The following is a 7,500-nucleotide window of genomic DNA, read 5'->3' as shown; positions in this document are numbered from 1 at the left end:
AGGGCCTTGAACAATACACTGGACAAGATGGATTTCACAGATATATACAGAACTTTCCATCCGAACGCAGCTGAATACACATTCTTCTCAAGTGCATATGGAACTTTCTCCAGAGCAGACCACATACTGGGTCACAAATCAGGTCTCAATGATACTAGAAGATTGGATTGTCCCCTGCATATTTTCAGACCACAATGCTTTGAAACTAGAACTTAATCACAAGAAGAAATCTGGAAGAAACTCAAACATGTGGAGGTTAAAGAGCATCCTACTGAAAGATGAATGTGTCAACCAGGAAATTAGAGAAGAATTAAAAAGATTCATGGAAACTAATGAAAATGTAGATACCACTGTTCAAAATCCTTGGGATACAGCAAAAGTGGTCCTAAGAGGGAAATACATCACAATACAAGCCTCCCTCAAAAAATTGGAAGAAACTCAAATACACAAGCTAACCTCGCACCTAAAGGAACTGGAGAACAGTTCCAGTTCCGAACAGCAAGTAAAACCTACACCAAGAAGAAGAAGAAATGTAATAAAGATTCAAGCAGAACTCAAAGAAAAAGAGACCAGAAGAACTATAGAACAGATTAACAAAATCAGAAGTTGGTTCTTTGAAGGAATTAATAAGATAGATAAACCATTAGCCAGCCTTACTAAAAAGAAAAAAGACTAAAATTAATAAAGTCATGAATGAAAAAGGAGAGATCACAACCAATACCAAGGAAATACAAACAATTTTAAAAACGTATTATGAGGGATCCCTGGGTGGCGCAGTGGTTTGGCGCCTGCCTTTGGCCCAGGGCGTGATTCTGGAGACCCGGGATCGAATCCCACGTTGGGCTCCTAGTGCATGGAGCCTGCTTTTCCGTCTGCCTGTTTAAAGAAGAAATAATACCTCTTCTACTAAAGCAAAAGATAGAAAGGGACAGAATACTTCCAAACTCGTTATATGAGGCCAGCATCACCTTGATTCCAAAAGCAGACAAAGACCCACCAAAACGGAGAATTATAGACCAATATTCCTGATGAACACAGATGCAAAAATTCTCAACAAGATACTAGCCAATAGGATCCAACAGTACATTAAAATTATTCACCATGACAAAGTGGGATTTATCCCCGGGATGCAAGGTTGGTTCAACACTTGTAAAACAATCAACGTAATAGATCACATCAACAAGAGAAAAAACAAGAACAATATGATCCTCTCGATAGTTTCAGAGAAAATATTTGACAAAATACAGCATTCATTCCTGATCAAAACTCTTTAGAGTGTAGGGATGGAGGGAACATTCCTCAATCTTTTAAAAGCCATCTATGGGGGATCCCTGGGTGGCGCAGCGGTTTGGCGCCTGCCTTTGGCCCAGGGCGCGATCCTGGAGACCCGGGATCGAATCCCACATCGGGCTCCCAGTGCATGGAGCCTGCTTCTCCCTCTGCCTGTGTCTCTGCCTCTCTCTCTCTCTCTGTGACTATCATAAATAAATAAAAATTAAAAAAAAATTTATAAAAGCCATCTATGAAAAGCCCACAGCAAATATCATTCTCAATGGGGAAAAACTGAGAGCCCTTCCCCTAAGATCAGGAACAAGACAGGGATGTCCACTCTCACAACTGCTATTCAATATAGTACTAGAAGTCCTAGCCTCAACAATCAGGCAACAAAAAGAAATAAAAAGCATTCAAACTGGCAAAGTAGTAAAACTCTCCCTCTTTGCAGATGACATGATACTGTACATAGAAAACCCAAAAGACTACATCCCAAGATTGCTAGAACTCATACAGCAATTTGACAGTGTGGCAGGATACGAAATCAATGCGCAGAAATCAGTGGCATTTCTATACACTAACAACGAGACTGAAGCAAGAGAAATTAAGGAGTCAATCCCATTTACAATTGCACACAAAACCATAAGATACCTAGGAATAAATCTAACCAAAGAGGTAAAGTATCTTTTTTTTAATAATAAATTTATTTTTCATTGGTGTTCAATTTGCCAATATACAGAATAACACCCAGTGCTCATCCTGTCAAGTGCCCCCATCAGTGCCCGTCACCCAGTCACCCCCACCCTCCGCCCTCCTCCCCTTCCACCACCCCTAGTTCATTTCCCAGAGTTACGAGTCTTCCATGTTCTGTCTCCCTTTCTGGTATTTCCCACACATTTCTTCTCCCTTCCCTTATATTCCCTTTCACTATTATTTATATTCCCCAAATGAATGAGAACATACACTGTCCTTCTCCGATTGACTTATTTCACTCAGCATAATACCCTCCAGTTCCATCCACGTCGAAGCAAATGGTGGGTATTTGTCGTTTCTAATGGCTGAGTAATATTCCATTGTATACATAAACCACATCTTCTTTATCCATTCCTCTTTCGATGGACACCGAGGCTCCTTCCACAGTTTGGCTATTGTGGACATTGCTGCTAGAAACATCGGGGTGCAGGTGTCCCGACGTTTCATTGCATCTGTATCTTTGTGGTAAATCCTCAGCAGCGCAATTGCTGGGTCTTAGGGCAGGTCTATTTTTAACTCTTTGAGGAACCTCCACACAGTTTTCCAGAGTGGCTGCACCAGTTCACATTCCCACCAACAGTGTAAGAGGGTTCCCTTTTCTCCGCATCCTCTCCAACATTTGTGGTTTCCTACCTTGTTAATTTTCCCCATTCTCACTGGTGTGAGGTGGTATCTCATTGTGGTTTTGATTTGTATTTCCCTGATGGCAAGTGATGCAGAGCATTTTCTCTTGTGCATGTTGGCCATGTCCATGTCTTCCTCTGTGAGATTTCTCTTCATGTCTTTTGCCCATTTTCATGATTGGATTGTTTGTTTCTTTGGTGTTGAGTTGAATAAGTTCTTTATAGATCTTGGATACTAGCCCTTTATCTGATATGTCTTTTGCAAACATCTTCTCCCATTCTGTAGGTTGTCTTTTAGTTTTGTTGACTGTATCCTTTGCTGTGCAAAAGCTTCTTATCTTTATGAAGTCCCGATAGTTTATTTTTGCTTTTGTTTCTTTTGCCTTCATGGATGTATCTTGCAAGAAGTTGCTGTGGCCGAGTTCAAAAAGGGTGTTGCCTGTGTTCTCCTCTAGGATTTTGATGGATTCTTGTCTCACATTTAGATCTTTCATCCATTTTGAGTTTATCTTTGTGTATGGTGAAAGAGAGTGGTCCAGTTTCATTCTTCTGCATGGGGATGTCCAATTTTCCCAGCACCATTTATTGAAGAGACTGTCTTTCTTCCAGTGGATAGCCTTTCCTTCTTTATTGAATATTGGTTGACCATAAAGTTGAAGGTCCACTTCTGGATTCTATATTCTGTTCCATTGATCTATGTATCTGTTTTTTGTGCTAGTAGAGGTAAAGTATCTATACCTTAAAAACTACAGAACACTTCTGAAAGAAATTGAGGAAGTCACAAAGAGATGGGAAAATATTCCATGCTCATGGATTGGAAGAATTAATATTGTGAAAATGTCTATGCTAACTAGGGCAATTTACATATTCAATGCAATCCCTATCAAAATAACATGGACTTTCTTCAGAGAGTTGGAACAAATCATCTTAAGATTTGTGTGGAATCAGAAAAGACCTTGAATAGGCAGGGGAATATTGAAAAAGAAAACCAAAGGCGGGGTCATCACAGTGCTGGATTTCAAGTTGTACTACAAAGCTGTGATCATCAAGACAGTGTGGTACTAGCACAAAAACAGACACATAGATCAGTGGAACAGAATAGAGAACCCAGAAATGGGCCCTCAACTCTATGGTTAACTAATATTTGACAAAGGAGGAAAGACTATCCACTGGAAAAAGGACAGTCTCTTCAATAAATGGTGCTGGGAAAATTGGCCAGCCACGTGCAGAAGAATGAAACTAGACTATTCTCTTACACCATACACAAAGAGAAACTCAAAGTGGATGAAAGATCTAATGTGAGACAAGAATCCATCAAAATCCTAGAGGAGAACACAGGCAATACCCTTTTTGAACTTGGCCACAGCAACTTCTTGTAAGATACATCCATGAAAGCAAAGGAAACAAAAGCAAAAATGAATTATTGGGATTTAATCAAGATAAAAAGCTTCTGCTCAGCAAAGGATACAGTCAACAAAACTAAAAGACAACCTACAGAATGGGAGAAGATGTTTGCAAATGACCTATCAGATAAAGGGCTAGTTTCCAAGATCTATAAAGAACTTATTAAACTCAACACCCAAGAAACAATCGAATCATGAAATGGGCAAAAGACATGAATAGAAATTTCACCAAAGAAGACTTACACACGGTCAACAAGCACATGAGAAAATGCTCTGCATCACTTGCCATCAGGGAAATACAAATCAAAACCACAATGAGATACCACCTCACACCAGTGAGAATGGGGAAAATTAACAAGGCAGGAAACCACAAATGTTGGAGAGGATGCGGAGAAAAGGGAACCCTCTTACAGTGTTGGTGGGAATGTGAACTGGTGCAGCCACTCTGGAAAACTGTGTGGAGGTTCCTCAAAGAGTTAAAAATAGAACTACCCTATGGCCCAGCATTTGCACTGTTGGGGATTTACCCTAAAGATACAGATGCAGTGAAAGACCGAGACACCTGCACCCCAATATTTATAGCAGCAATGGCCACAATAGCCAAACTGTGGAAGGAGCCTCGGTGTCCATCGAAAGATGAATGGATAAAGAAGATGTGGTTCATGTATACAATGGAATATTACTCAGCCTTTAGAAATGACAAATACCCACCATTTGTTTCGATGTGGATGGAACTGGAGGGTATTATGCTGAGTGAAGTAAGTCAATCAGAGACGGATAATCAGTATATGGTTTCACTTATACGGGTAGTATAAGAAATAGTGAAAGAGATTATAGGAGAAAGGAGGGAAAATGAGAGGGAAAAATTAGAGAGGGTGACAAAACATGAGAGACTCCTTACTGTGGGAAATGGACAAAGGATAGTGGACGGGGAGGTGGGCAGGTAGATGGGGTGACTGGGTGACAGGCACTTGAGGGGGGCACTTGATGGGATGAGCACTGGGTGTTACACTATATGTTGGCAAATTGTACTTCAACAAAAAAATATATTAAAAAAATCGTCCATTGACTTTTCTTCCACTTCAGTTGAGCTACGCACTCCCATGGCTATAAACTTAACTCTTCAATAACTGAGACCTATACCCAATGTTGTGGTCTCTAATGTCTGTTTTTTTTGACTCAGTTTTCTTACTGCCAATCCACCTTCTCTTCCATCTTACTAAGATTGCAGTATCCTGACCATTCCTTTTTGTTACAAGAATTTGGCTCCTTCTACTTTTATTTTTTTATTCTTCCCTTATCAACCTAGATACATCCCTCCAATCCTCCTCCTTCCTCTACTTCTAATGTCTTTGCTTCTTTGTGTTCCTGCCATACCTATCATGACATGCAACTTAAGCTGGGCATTTAGAAGATATACATCTTAATTTCCCATGAAATTGGAATAATAATAGCATCTACCTCATAGGAATGTTGAGTATGTTAAGTTAGGCTACCCATATTAAATGAAGGTAACTTTATTAAATATATTAGTGAGATTTTTCTGTGCTCTGTTCTGACATTTCCCTTGCTCAGCCAGAGGCATCCATTGCCATGGAAAGCATCAGGACTGTGATAGTAGAAATGAAAGGAGGTAGAAACTTATTAAAATTAAGTAGTCTCCTTGTCAATTCCAAGATAAGAACTTGAAACCTATAACAAGACAATAATTTTGAGAAACAATTTATTTAGGATGATATGGGTTTAAAAATCCTAAAGGGCTTTTTGCATATTCAAGAGTCAAGTTTGGCTGCACAGCATCCTATAAGGATTTGACTGTAAATTTTAGTTAGAGAGGATGGAAGTGCCAAAGGAAAAATTTGCACCAGGCAAAGAACCTGTAAGGAAGACTTTATGCAAGGCTGTTGCAGTAGGGGAGGGAGATGAGAATCCAGTCTGACTTCAACCTCACTGAAACAAAGGGTCATAGGGATTTTAAGAGGTAGGGTGCAAAGGAAATCATGGACCATCTGTGTTTGCTAATTGGGTTTAACTGAGGGAAAAATAAGCTTTCCTGTATCTCTGTAACAGAAAGTAGTTTTATAACTTGGAGCAAGGCACCCACCAAAGTTAGACCCCTCCCTCCTTCAGAGACTAAGAGATAGGGATGCTATCTCTCATGAAGACTACATTTCAAAGGCATGGCTCCCAGCTCCTTGAGAAAGATATTTTGGGTTGTAAAACTGGCAGGAGGCTTTAAAAGTGATTTACATCTCAAAACGATAGAAAGAATTTATAGTTATAAGTTTTCTAAAGTAAATGCTCTAAGGAAAGGTCAGGAGCCTAGTGTCAGGAAGGAGTCTGTCTAAAGTTTAGTCAGGCTGAGGGGAAGGTCTTGATTAAAGGTATGATGTAAGGGGCCATTCCCTCTGGACAGGAGGAGGAGAAAACCTCTCTCTGTGGAAGAAGTGGGAAGTTTGAAGGCGTGTGATCATAGGAGCAAATTGCCTGGATCTCTGATGAAGTACTGAGCACCAGCCCCTCCTGGGACTTGGTCAAACAGACAGCAAAGGGTGGACAGATAAAAAGGTCAGGGTACCCACTCTGGTGTTTTGCTTTTCTGTTTTGCAGGTGCACAGGATAGAGGGAGGCGCCAGAGGCATATATCCCTGTGCTGTAAGCTTCCAGCCCTGGGCTGGAGAGCCAGCCTTCCTTCATGCCTTGGTTCAAAAGCAACTCCAAAAGTTCTGACAGGTCAGTCAGTTTTCCCTGGACCCTGGAGGGAAGGGGAGTTGAGAGGGTAAAGCAGAGGTTGGGGGCTTTGTTAACTGGTGGCCAGTTCAGGAGCGTGGAGGTGGAGTTTGAGCCCTTATTTCCTTTTCCTTTTGTTGCTGGGATTTGCCGTTTTAGCTTACGATATTACCATAAATTAGGAACTGCGCTAATGGATGTCACTGATACTGCCTGATTAAAGCCTTTTTTGTCTGTCTTATAAGTTTGATACATTCGAAGAAATCTGTATCTTTTTTCCCCCACCCACATTTGGAATTTCAAGAGTCAGTGTAGCTACATTCAGGTGATGTGTCCCCCTGAATACATTTTGGGATCATTGATAAATCTCTATAAGCAATGCCATGCTGTCCTTTATTTATTTATTTTTTTTAAAAAGATTTTACTTATTCATGACACACACACACACACACACACACACACACACACACAGGCAGGTAGAGGGAGAAGCAGGCCCCATGCAGGAAGCCTGATGTGGGACTTGATCCCAGGACCCCAGGATCTCACCCCGAGCCAAAGGCAGATACTCAATTGCTGAGCCACCCAGGCATCCCTATGCTGTCCCTTAAATATAAATGTGACACTACTTCTTGTGGAGGAAGGACTACACAAATGTAAAAAATATCCAGATATAACTGGATATTACTAGCAAAATGTATCCATGTTCTTTCTTATTTGTC

Source organism: Vulpes lagopus, chromosome 4, assembly GCF_018345385.1.
Source record: "Vulpes lagopus strain Blue_001 chromosome 4, ASM1834538v1, whole genome shotgun sequence".
Classification (NCBI taxonomy): domain Eukaryota; kingdom Metazoa; phylum Chordata; class Mammalia; order Carnivora; family Canidae; genus Vulpes; species Vulpes lagopus.
This window is presented reverse-complemented; position numbering follows the sequence as displayed.